The following is a 12,274-nucleotide window of genomic DNA, read 5'->3' as shown; positions in this document are numbered from 1 at the left end:
GCTGAAGATAGCCAGATCTGACTCTCATGAAACACTCAAATTTCCCAAACAATCGTCCTCAGCCCCATTATCACATTATCACTACTGTATTTATTGAGCACTTGCTATGTGCTAGGCCCTATGCAAAGCACTTCTCTGCCTACACCAGAGACTCTCAGCTACGATGATTTGCCCCACAGGGGACATTCAGCAATGTCTGATGATGTCTGTGTTGTCAATAACCTGGGCAGGGAGTCTGCTTGCATCTAGTGTGTAGAGAAGAAATGGATGCTGCTAAATCTTCCTGCGATGCACAGGATGGCCCCCGCAACAAAGAACGGTCTGGCCCCAATGCCAGTAGTATGGTGGCTGAGATCCCTCTCCTGACCAAGTCTTGAGGGAAGACTCCTGATTAGGATACGTCACAGGGAAGTCCCAGTCCAGAATGCCCTTCGTGTCCAGCTTGAAAAACCTTGCCTTACACTATCAAGCAGAGAATGGCCGAGAAGCCTCCCTTATGTGCTCAGGCCCAAACTGAGCTGCCATGGGGCCACAGGCCAGCCTCAGCCCCCAGGAGCTTGAGCTCATTTTACTTCTTTAGGTGATTCTATTCACCTCCTGCCTTGTTCCAAAAGTTGCTTGAGGCAGCCAAAACCAGTGATCATTACTGGTATTATTCGTGAGCGAGAAAGGAAATACACACAGTTCGATGGATAGGTATTCAAAGAAGTTCCTCAAGAGGAAATTCACCTGGAGCCATGGACAGGTGGGCAGTGGGATGACAAGAGGTACATTCAGGAGAAAGCTCATTAACTATCAGGAATTCTAGTAGGGGCAAGTAATGGAAACCTAACCCAAAGTGGGTTTCAAAAGAGAGAATGAGAGAAAAATTTAGTGGCTTATGTAACTAAGAAGTTCGGGGCTATGTCTGCTTCAGACACGGCTGGATCCAGGGGCATTGGTGATGCTTTTAGGATGCGGGCTGTCTCCTTCTCTCAGCTGTGCTTTGCCCGTGTTGGCTGTATTTGCAGGCAGTCTGTGCTTCATGGTGGCATAGTGGCCACAAATGCTCCGGGCTGACATCCCACTGGCTCAGCCACCTCGAGACAACAACATCTTCTATTCCGCAGAATGAGGTTCTGTTGGCTTTGATTGGTTCATGTGCCCACCCCCAATCAATGTAGCTAGGGGTCTGGGAAGTTCTAATGGGCAGCCCTGGCCCAAGAGTCTAACCCTGGGAATTGGGTCAGCCCACCTGACCCAGGCGGACCAAGGGCAGGGTGACACCCCGGGAAATATTAGAGTGAGGGCAATGAGCTGTAAATGCAGCATCTTCCACAGATACCCACGGAAGCTGACAAGGACCTGCGCTGAGCCTGGCCTCAAGCCCAGAAATGAAGCTGTCACCTTTCTGCCCTCGGGGAGGAGGGGAAGATATAAATAAGTGTAATTCAAAGCTCTGTGTGATATGTCCTGGGAGAAAGAAACAAACAAAAGGCTATAGACATTAGAGGCAAAGCCTCCGGACTCACCCCTGAGGTGAGAAAGGGCACTCCACTGCCAGGCGAGGCTTGAGCGAGTCTGAGGAAGTGTGAAGGGACAGCGTGTGTCTGAGGAATCAAGGGTCATCTGCTTGGTTGGCTGCACGGGGGACCAGGCTGCAGAGGTCAAGGAGATGGTGCAGGGCCCAGCTTACTCAGCCAAGGTGTTTAAACTTCATCCAGGTGGCAGCGGGAGCACCGACGGTTCTAGAGCAGAGCAGAGACAGGATCTAGAGTCGTGTTTTCGGAGGATGAGCTCGACAGGTGTGGAAGAAGGAAGGCTGGAACAGGGAGGACTGTCGGGCAGCTGTCACAATTGTCCTGAGGCAGGTACGGGGCGTCTGAACCAGGACGAGGCAGTGGGGAGGTGGCAGGTAGCACTTTCCTTGTTCATCTGCCTCCAAAACACGTTAACTCAACACACCTCAAGCTGAGCATGGCATCTGCCCCCAGGCCTGCTCCTTCCCCCAATATCCCCGTTATAGAAAATGGTCCCATCAGCCTCCCAGTTACTCAACCAGAAGCCGCAGATTGTCCTGGACTCCGCCCTTTCCCCATGACCTCCGTAGCACACCTAGCGGACAACACGGTGGCTCCAACTCTCAAAATACACCCTGAATGCCACTTCTCACTGCCGCCGTGCGCCAAGTCACTGCCCCCGGTTCCCCACCTCCACCCTCGCTATCCCCATCCCGGCGTCATTCTCCCCAGAGCAGCCAGAGGGAACCTCTAAAAGGACAATGTCTCCTTTTGTGACATGAATTTCAAAGGCAGTTCCTGTGCGGTCCTCCTCTGGTGGGTCTCCATCACACTTAGAAGGAAGTCCAAAATTCCCTGGCCCGGAGGCTCTGCGGATCTGGACCCGTGGCCCCTCGACCTCGCCTCCCCCACTCTCTCTCCCTCCCTCAGCTCCAGCCCCACTGGCCTCCTCGCTGTCTGCAAAAGGCCAAGCCATGCGCTACTCAAGGACTTTTCATTGTCCCCAGGGAGCAAGGCACATAGTAGGTGCTCAATAAATGTGGGCTGAACAGAAGCCTGGGAGATGGAGGCCTGAAGCCTGGCAGCAGTAGGGTGGCGGGGGACAGTGGGCAGATGCCACGGTTACCCAGTTATGTTAAACAAAGCCCTTGTACACCAGCTGATACCCGAGGAAGGGACCATGGCCACCCCAGGCTCATCCCCCACGTCCACTGAGCATCCCTGGCACTCGCAGCCATCCCCACAGGGCTGAGAGTCAGGAGAGAAGGAGGAAGGGAGCGTGAGGACAGAGGAAGCCTGTCCTTTGCCTGGGCCCAATATCCCTCTCCAACTCCTGGCCCTCCTCGGGAAGTCAGGGACACAGGGTGCAGCGGGGGGCCCAGAGCTGATGACCAGGTGGCAAGGGGGCTGGACGCGAGGACCTTGGGAGATCACCACACCACCAATTAGCCTCTGATACCTAAGTCTCTCCTTTCATTCTTTCTTAGAAAGATTAAAAGATCGCAAAGCTGCCTCCTTGACAAACACGCTGGACTTGACCAGTATTTGCCCAACGGCTCCTTGTGCTGTTGGTAGGACGTTTCTGTTTGAGCTGCCAAGTGGACTTGTCCAACACCAGAGGGTTCTGTTTGCTGTTACCAACAGGGGGACAGGAATCCTGGACATGGGACGTGGTCAGGCCTCAATATTGGGGAATGTCCTGAGAGCAGAGACCATTAGAGCCACTGAATAAGCCATGGCCAGGTGGGGGAACCAAGCCCCCTTGCAGGGGCATGACCCTGCCAGTGCATAGCAACTGCCAGAGCCAACCTGTTTTCAAATATGGAGACAGAAGACAGGAAGTGTCGGGCCAATGAGAGCTAAGCAGATCCGGAAGTGGAGAACAATGTCCAGAAAAGGGAATGGGGACTCCGGTTCCCACGTGGTGGGCTGGTGCTTTCGGTTGCCCAGCTCCCAGCCGACTCCCAGCTACAACGCAGCTAATTCTCAGCCACGCTTACTACGTGTCAGGCCGTGTTCCAGCATTTTACACGTGTGACTACAATTCACTGAGCACTGACCATATGCAGGACATTGTTCTAGACATTAGCAGTGAGCAAAACATCTCAAACTTCCTGCTTTTATGGAGGTGACGCTCTAATGCTGCAGCAAATAAGTATAACACATAGTGCGACAGAGGGTGATTAAGTGTTTTGGAGAAAGATAAAGAAGAGGGAGAGTCCATTTACAGGAAGGATTATCAGTGGCACAACATAATTGAGAGGCGAGTATTATCATTATTCCCATTTTGCAGATGAGGAAAACGGGCACAGAGAGGCAGTGTGACTTGCCCAAGGTCACTCAGCTGTTAAGTGGCTGAGACAAAGATGTAAACCTAAGCCCTCTGGCTCCAGAGTCCTGATTCCTGGGAGGAGGACAGCGGGCCCTCTGTCTTTAGCACAGACACCGACCCCTACATACAGCCCTGGGACAGGAAAGGACTTGGCAGGGAGCCAAGATGAGGAGGTTGAGAACTGGCTTTGGCCTTGGATCAGGTCCCGAACTTCCAGCCTTGGAAGGCATTTCTCCTCCCAAGGCCTCAGTTTCCACTTCTGCAAAATGGGGAACTGTAATTCCTGGAATGGGGGCACCCTGAGGTCATGGCTGGGAAACTCCTTCGTGAAACGGGCCGTGGTAACACCCCAACAGCTGCCACGCTTGCCCTGCAGCCCACTCTCCACCGGCAGCCAGAGGCAACTCCGTACAACGCAGTCAGACCTTGTCACTCCCAGATGCAGACCCTCCAACGACTCCATCTCAGAACCAAGTTCCAACCCCGCACCCTGGCCCGTGCGTGGCCCCTGATGTCCTCTCCCTTCGGTCACTCTATTGCAGCTGCCCTGGCCTCCTGGGTGCTCCTGTACAACACCCAGCTCCATCTTGCCTCTGGCTTTTGTGCTAGCCTTCCTCTCTGCCTGAACCGGTGCTGAGCGGCTCCCCGTCCCTTTTCCTCCTATATGGGCAACAGGACTCGCCCCGAAGCCAGGGCTCTGCTGTCCCCTTGGTGTCAAGACGCTCCACAGACAGACCCAGACGGAGACACAGACACGTGCAGAGGAGGGCAGACTCACTCAGCACACAAGGCACACAGAGTTGGAGACACACATGGAGCAGATACACATAGAGCCACAGATACACCAGGGAGATGCACTCACTCAGACAGACACAATAGACGCTGATAGCCACAAGCCTGCTCAGACACACTGCCACAGTGTGCAAGACATGCATGGACACACTCAGAGCCAGTGTCAGACATACATTCCCTTCCATACACACTCGCCCACACACGCACTCCAGCATCTCTCACACACACACATTCTCTCTCTCCGTCTCTCTCTCTCTGTCTGTCTCTGTCTCTGTCTCTCTCTTTCTCTCTCTCTTTTTCTCTCTCTCCAGCATCACACACACCTCCCTCAGGCACCCGGAACAGCCCTGTGCCAAGTGTCCTGGGACGGGGACCGCCCGCAGCCAGCCATGGCGGGAACGTGTCCTGGAGAACAATGCCTCCCCACCACACCACCTGCGCAGACACAAGGAGCCATTGTCAGCCTGGTGCTCGCCACAGGGCAGCCTCTCAATAGCGCGGTGCAGTGCAGGCATGTGGGGGCGGAAGGCTGGCGGCTCCCCAGGCCCACCTGCTCCCACCCTCCCACCCCAGGACCCCACCTCCTCCAGAGCCTCCTGCCTGGTCCTGTAGACCCCAAGGGGCTTAACCCCCTGGTCCACCTTCCCTCCCCAACCCCTCAGGGCTGAGTAACTCACCTCAAGGGGCAGCTAGGGATTACAAGGGGTGGGGCCTGGTGGTCAGCATTGTGGAACGCAGATTCAAACACACATGCTGTGTGACCCTGGGCGAGTCACTTTGGCTCTCTGCACCTCAGCTACCTCACCTGTAAAATGGGCTCATGCTGTCAGCTGTCTCACAGGATTGGTGGGAGGATTAACTGAGTCAGAGCATACAAAACGCCAAGGCAGTGGGGACAGGCCTGAGATCCAGGAGGCCTGAGCTCCAGTGCCAGCCCTACTGCTTCCTTGCCATAAGGCCCTGGGCAATTGATGTCCCCTCTCTGTACATCGTTGTTCTCACCATGCAAATGGGGATGATCATTATCCCTCCCTCTGAGAGGTATCCATTCTGTGAAATGCTTACGCACAGCTGGGGTCTGGCACACAGTAGGCACTCAATCAGCGCTGGCCATGATCATTATCTTACATGGACTGGGGCTTGTTTATCCATTTATCCCTTCTTTGCATTCATCTGACTAGTGCTTTCTGTGTACCTACTATGTGCTGTGACCAGTGCTGAGCATCTCACCCTGAAGTCGCTCCGTCTCCCTAGGCCACAGTGGGCTCCTCACTGATGTTTGTTGATGGACTCAATGAGAGAAGGTGGTTCAGTGATTATCATCACTTCACACCCCGAGGAAATCAGCTCAGAGTGGTCACGTGATCCGGGTCAGCCTCTTAGGGGCTTGTGACATCTGGCCAAGGCCCTTTATAAAGCGGTACAGGCCCACCGGTCCCCACCCCGCGAGCAGGGCTGTGGTGAGGACAGAGCAGGGCACAAAGGGAGGGTGCCGCTCAGTGAGCGAGACGGCGCAGGGCCACCTTGGCAGAGGAGTCCCCATCTTTTTAGGACCTGCTCCTCCTTGTCCCCAGGTCTCTGCTCAAATGGAACCTCCCCGCTCCTAACCCCCACTGCCACGCCTATTGGTTTCATTAGCTCCACCTGACTTCAGATGATGTCTTTAGTGGCTTGTCTGGTTTTTTATCTCCTCCTGAACTGGGGTTTCTTGACCTTGGCACTCCTGACGCTGGGGCCAGATCCTCCTCTGCTGTGAACCACTGTCCTGCGCATCGTAGGATTAGTTTAGCAGCAGCCCTGGCCTCTACGCACTAGATGACAGTCGCATCCCCTCCCCCACCCAGTTGTGACACCACGAATGCCTCCAAACATTGCCAGTGTCCCTGCGGGACAAAATGGTAACCAGCTGAGAAGGGCTGGCAAGGATTTTTATCTGCTTGGCTTCTTGCCATCTGCCCCAGTGTCTGCAGTAAGCATTCAGTGCACACTCATCAAATGAATCTTGAACAGACGAATCCCACGGACGCTTGCCATTCCCCTGTCCCGGATTACCCTTCCGCCCCTTTGTCTGGTGGACTCCTAGTCACACTTCAAGGCCTTAGCAGGCACCGTGTAAGAGGAAAGTGGCTGAGCAGAGACTGGGCTGAAGAGGAGAGCACCTGCTCTGTGTCCCTCTGAGAGGGGCACCCCTGACGCACTCCGGCCTTCTATGTCGTACAGGAATGTGGGCCTACTAGTATAGCCGGATCTTCCCATTTTTTTCAAGAGAAGCCAGAGAAATGGATTTTATATGAAATCTCCTGGAATTTCAAATGTTGGCAACGGATTCACATTTTTAGAAAATACTTCAAGGGCCAAACCAAACATACTTCTGGCCTGGATTTGGCCTGTGGGCGGCCGGTCAGCAAGGTCTGCTCTAGGGGGTTCAATGGGTACGGTCACCTTCGAGTGTGATAAAATGGCAGGACACAGTCCTTCCTGGTGTCCCACTTGCATCTCCGTCTCCGTAGCAGTGTGGGAGGGGTCGTCACATAACAGGCAGCTCCGATGGGCAGAGGCAAAACCCCCAGCTCTAGGCAAGACCCACAAGCAACGAACGTCCCAGCCCACCCTAGACCGGCTGTAGACCCAGCTCAACCCAGGGTCGGGGGCAGATGTGTGGGTGGAGGGTCTCATCCCCAGGCTGTGGAAGACATTTGTGGCTCCAAAATTCCCATACATCAGGCTCAGGGGAGACCAGCCGTCATGCCAGGGCTATTTACCCCAGACTCTCTGGCCTCTCTAAGAAGTAAAATCAGGGAAACCAAGGCAGGACTGGGCCTAATGGTCTCTTGGGCAGGCTCGGAGGAGCCAGGAGGCAGACTTCTCTGGAAAGTCCCTCTCCTTCAGAACTGGTTGGGTGCCAGGGAGAGAGAACACCCGGGGTCTCCTAGTCTCTGAGGTTCCAGCCACATCCAGTAGCTCCTCAAGCCTCTGCTCTTCCTGGGATAGAACTTTCCAGAAACAGAAGTTGAAAAAGCCCCTCTCTGAGAACTCTGGGTCCCCTTCATGGGAACTGCGGGACTGCAGGACAGGGGCATGAACCCCGGTCCCAAGGCCCAAAGTTGGCCGGAGACCCTCAAAGCCAAAGCCAGCTCTCCCACCACCCATAACCCTCTCGAGGGTCTGAAGGGCTCCACCCACCATTTCCCTCAGCCAGACCCTACACCAGCCAGGCCCAGGTCATATCAGATACTGGTACCATCATTCAGGAGGCCGAGAGTCTCACAGACCAGACTTCAAAGCCTCACCTCTCTGTGTGAGCTGAGGCAGGCCACCTGGGCGCTCCAGCCTTGGTTCTGTATCCGTAAAAGGCATCCTTCTGTTGTAGGAAGTCAATGAGCCCGTGACACACGGCTGGTGCTGGAAAGAGAGAAAAGATAGTAACATTTAGTGAGCAAGTACTCTGTGCTGGTACTGAGCAATCTACACTCTTCATCCTCACCAAACAACCCTGCACTTGCTCACTCAATGAACATTTGATGAGTACCTACTATGTGCCAGGCTCTGGAGACTTAATGGAGAATGACATAGAACTGAACGAGCTTATTATAGTCTAGAATGTGGGGAGAAATCAACTCCCAAAATCATAACATCAAGTAGTGGGGGAAAAGTTAATGCAGGGTAAAGGGGCAAAGAGTAACAGGAGGAATTTAAAAGAGGAGGTCAGAGCAGGCCTCTTGGGGACATATAAACAGAGACCCAGATAGGGAGAAAGACGGGTATCTGGGGGAAGGATGCTGCAGGCAGCGGGAACAGCAAGTTCAAAGGCCCTGAGGCAGGGGAGAGAGAGAATAGAAGGAGATGAGGTTGTAAGGGGGAAGGTGGACCACGCAGGGTCTGCTAGGCCACAGGGAGGACTTCGGTTTTTCTGACAAGTGAGGTGGGAGCCACCTGAGGATTTTAAGCAGAGGAGGGTCATGAGCTGATTTCCTATTACTATCCCCATCTCAGAGATGAGGAAGCTGAGGATCGGAGAGATGAAGTCACTTGCCCAAGGTCACACAGCCATTGAATGGCAGAGGTGGAATTCGAACCCATATCTGTGTAACTTCCAAGGCCAGAATCTTTTTAATTCCTTGACTACCTCTGGTTCTGGCGTGAGTCAGGAGGCCGGATCAGATGGGGAGAGAGGGGACCTCTCGGAGCTGCTCTCTGCAGCCTTGTGCCTCTGCCTGACACACCACATCTCCTCCCCACTCATGCCCTCTCCCTTGCCCTCAGCCATTTCATAGCTGTCTGGGGCCTGGGTGAGCTCCTAATATTTAAGACCCTTCCTTCCCATGTGCAGACTAGATTTTCAGTGATGGATAAAAGAGGCCATTCAAAGGACCAAAGGAGGGTGACAGGCAAGGGCCCGGAGTCCCTGGGGCAGCTGTGACTCTGCCTCTAATTTGCAGAGTAGCTAGATGAATCCCCGGTCTCCAAAGTCATGTTTGCTTCAAGGATAATCACTTTCTTTTTCTTGTAAAAGGAAGAGAAATTGTCAGCTGGGTGGTTTCATTCTGAGCTTGTCGATGTCTTTCCAGTAACTGAAGAGCAGGGGCCGGGCCACTGCCTGGAGGCTGCCTGTGGAGGCTTCGGGGGGCCGTGGTTGATGCCACCTGGCCCCCCTTGCATCACCCCCCTCTCCGCACCCCTTCCGCCTACTCCTATAATTGTGGTATTTGGTTTCCCTTCTACACCAAATGTGAAACTCTCCTGGAGGTAATGCAGAAGGGAATCGGTGTCAATCTCTGAACTGTGGTTGAATGAAGGTATTCTTAGGCGCCTACTTGCGAGGGTGGTGAACTTCTGGTGCTAAAAGCAGAATTGCTTTTCAGTAAATGTTATTACTCAAAAGGAAGTTGTCACCACCGCCGCCACCTCTAGCCTCTTTCAACTGCCACTCTGTCTGTCAGGACCAAGGCGGGAGCGGGGTCTGTCAGCAGCTCCCAGTGACCCCACCAAGCCCCCGGGGGAAGCTCTGGCTGTCTTGGCTGACCCTGGCCCACTGAAGCTGAAGTTCAACACCCAAGGCCTGCCCAGGCATCATATCCCAAGGTGCCAGCTGTTTGCTGAATCAGCATTTAAGTCTCCAAGCTTGAATGTTCTTGGCTGGGTAGAGCTGGAGCTGAGGGTGGGATTGGGGGCACAAAGGAACGCTGTCATTTGACTGGTTCTTTTTTTTTTTAGAACTGTTGTCTATCTTGGCAACTTATCTCTCGTAACCCCTGTTTTCTCTTCTCTAAAATGGGAGATAATGACACCTCAACAGAAAGAGCTAAGCATAGTAATTGGCCGTAGTAGATGGTTAATAAATGGTAAGGTTATTGTGAATAGTGAAAACGACACTGGATTTAAGTCAGACAGACCAGGGTTCAGATCTCAGCTCCACCATGACAGGTTGCATGACCTTAGACAAGTCCATTGCCTTCTCTGAGCCTCAGTTTTCTCCTGTAGGAAGTAGGGATAATAACGATACCTATTGTGCAAGATTGCTGGGAGAATTAGTGAGTTAGAGCATGTAAACCATCAGGCACACAGTAGGTATGCAATAAGCACAAGTTCCATTCCTTCTCTTTCTTGACTTAGAGAGGCTAGCCCCTGGACTGTTGGTACACCTGAGCCATCCAGTCCACAGGGAATGGCTGAGTTCTGCCTTCACTGAGAAACTTCTATGAAAGTATACACCAGAATCTGGAGAGCAGATAAGACCCAACCAGGCTAACCTCAGTTCAGCCCCTTCAGGACACATTCTGATTGTGAGAAGGGACACAAACCACGGGATGGATGGACAGTCACAGTCCCAACCGACAGCTCTCAGATGACACCTCGAGTTCCCTTCCTCCACCTGCCACAGCCCTGAAAAGTAACAATTATGCGAATGAGCACTGTGCGTTTCATGGATCATCTCGTTGAGTCTCCACAGCGACCTCTCAAGACAGGTCCCCTCATTGCTCAGCCACTCGCAAGTGTGGGAGCTGAGGCTCAGGGAGGCGAGAGGTCTGGTCAGCTGAGATTTGAACCCAGAAACTTCATTGTCAAGCCACACACTTCACCACAACAATATGTCTAATGAGATTCTGATGGTGCCTCCATGTTACCAAAGACACCATTATATTCAGACATATCTGGATATAAAAAATTGTATTTGTGTTCTTCAATAATTTTTTTTTATTTTGAGATTATCGTAGATTCACAAAAAGTTGGAAGAAATAAACGGAGAGACCCCACGTCCCCTCTCCCCAGTTTTCTCTAGTGATGACACCTTGCGGAACCATAGAACAACATCACAACCAGGATGTTGACCCTGACACAGCCAAGATGCAGAACATCTCCGACACCCTTTCACAGCCCACCCTGAACTCCTTGCCCACCCCCAACTCTGTCCCCGACCCCCGGCAACCACTAATCTGTTCTACATTCCTATAATTAATTGTATGAGCTCAAGACTGTCACATAACTGGAATTATATGGCATGCAAGCCTTTGGGATTGACTTTTTTTACTCAACATAATTCCCTAAAGAGTCATCCAAATTGTTGTGTGAATCGATATTTGGTTCCTTTTTATTGATGGATAGCATTCCATAGTATGGATGCACCACAGTTTATTCGCTGTTGAAAGGCATCTGGGGTGCTTCCAGGTTTTGCCTGCTATGAATCAAACTACTATGAACACTTGTGTACAGGTTTTTGCATGAACACAAGTTTCCATTTCTATGTCCAGGAGTGTAATTTCTGGGTCATATGGTAGTTTTTAAGAAATTGCCTAACTGTTTTCCAGAACATTGTACCATTTTACATTCCCACTAGGAATGTGTGAGTGATCCAGTTTCTCCAATGCTCGTCAGCATTCAGTGTTCTCATCATTTTTTGTTTTAGTCATTCTGATAGGTGTGCAGTAATATCTCATTGTGGTTTTACTTTGTATTTCCTTAATGGCTAATGACATCGAAATTCTTTTCATGTGCATATTTGCATCTGTGCATCCTCTTCAGTGAAATGTCTGTTCCTGCCTTCTGTTCATTTTCTAATTGTATTTTTTTAATTGCTGATTTTTTAGTGTTCCTGATACATTCTAGATACTAGCCCTTTGTCGGATATGTTGTTTGCAAATATTTTCTTTCAGACTGTAGTTTGTCTTTTCATCCTCTTAAAAGGCCTTTCACAAAGCGAAAGGTTTTAATTTTGATGAGGCACAACTTATCAATTTTTCCTTTTATGAATCATGATTTTGGTGTTCGAGTCTAATAATTCTTTGCCTAGCCCTAGACCCCAACGATTGATTTTCTTTTAACTATAAAACCTCCGTAAATGTTTTATGTTTTACATTTAAGTCTATGATTCATTTCGAGTTAAATTTTATACAAGATCTGAGGTTTGAGTCAAGAATTTGCTTTGTTTTTTGTCGTTTTCTTTTGTTCTGTTGCCTACAGATGTCCGATTGCCCCATCAAGATTTACTGAAAAGGTTATCTTCCATTGCATTTCTTTTCACCTTGTCAAAAATAAGCTGGGCATGTTTGTGTGGGTCTATTTCTGAGTCCTGTACTCTCGGCCATTGATTCTATGTCTATCCCTCTGCCAATACTACGCTGCCTTGATTACTGTGTAGTAAACTTTAATATTG

At 51.4% G+C, this 12,274-nt stretch overlaps 1 long non-coding RNA gene across 1 annotated transcript in view; it reads right to left on the bottom strand.

The window, feature by feature from the left end:
• Window positions 1-12,274, bottom strand: part of LOC107196366 — an 87,345-nt gene that overhangs the window by 38,709 nt on the left and 36,362 nt on the right. Inside the window, exons 2-3 of the long non-coding RNA XR_001517767.2 lie at window positions 7,914-8,025; window positions 1,512-1,727 (exon numbers count right to left, since the gene is read on the bottom strand). This is a non-coding gene — a long non-coding RNA (uncharacterized LOC107196366). The remainder of the gene's footprint in view (window positions 1-1,511; window positions 1,728-7,913; window positions 8,026-12,274) is intronic.

The sequence above is a fragment of the Pteropus alecto genome, unplaced genomic scaffold, assembly GCF_000325575.1.
Source record: "Pteropus alecto unplaced genomic scaffold, ASM32557v1 scaffold45, whole genome shotgun sequence".
Taxonomy (NCBI): domain Eukaryota; kingdom Metazoa; phylum Chordata; class Mammalia; order Chiroptera; family Pteropodidae; genus Pteropus; species Pteropus alecto.
This window is presented reverse-complemented; position numbering and strand designations above follow the sequence as displayed.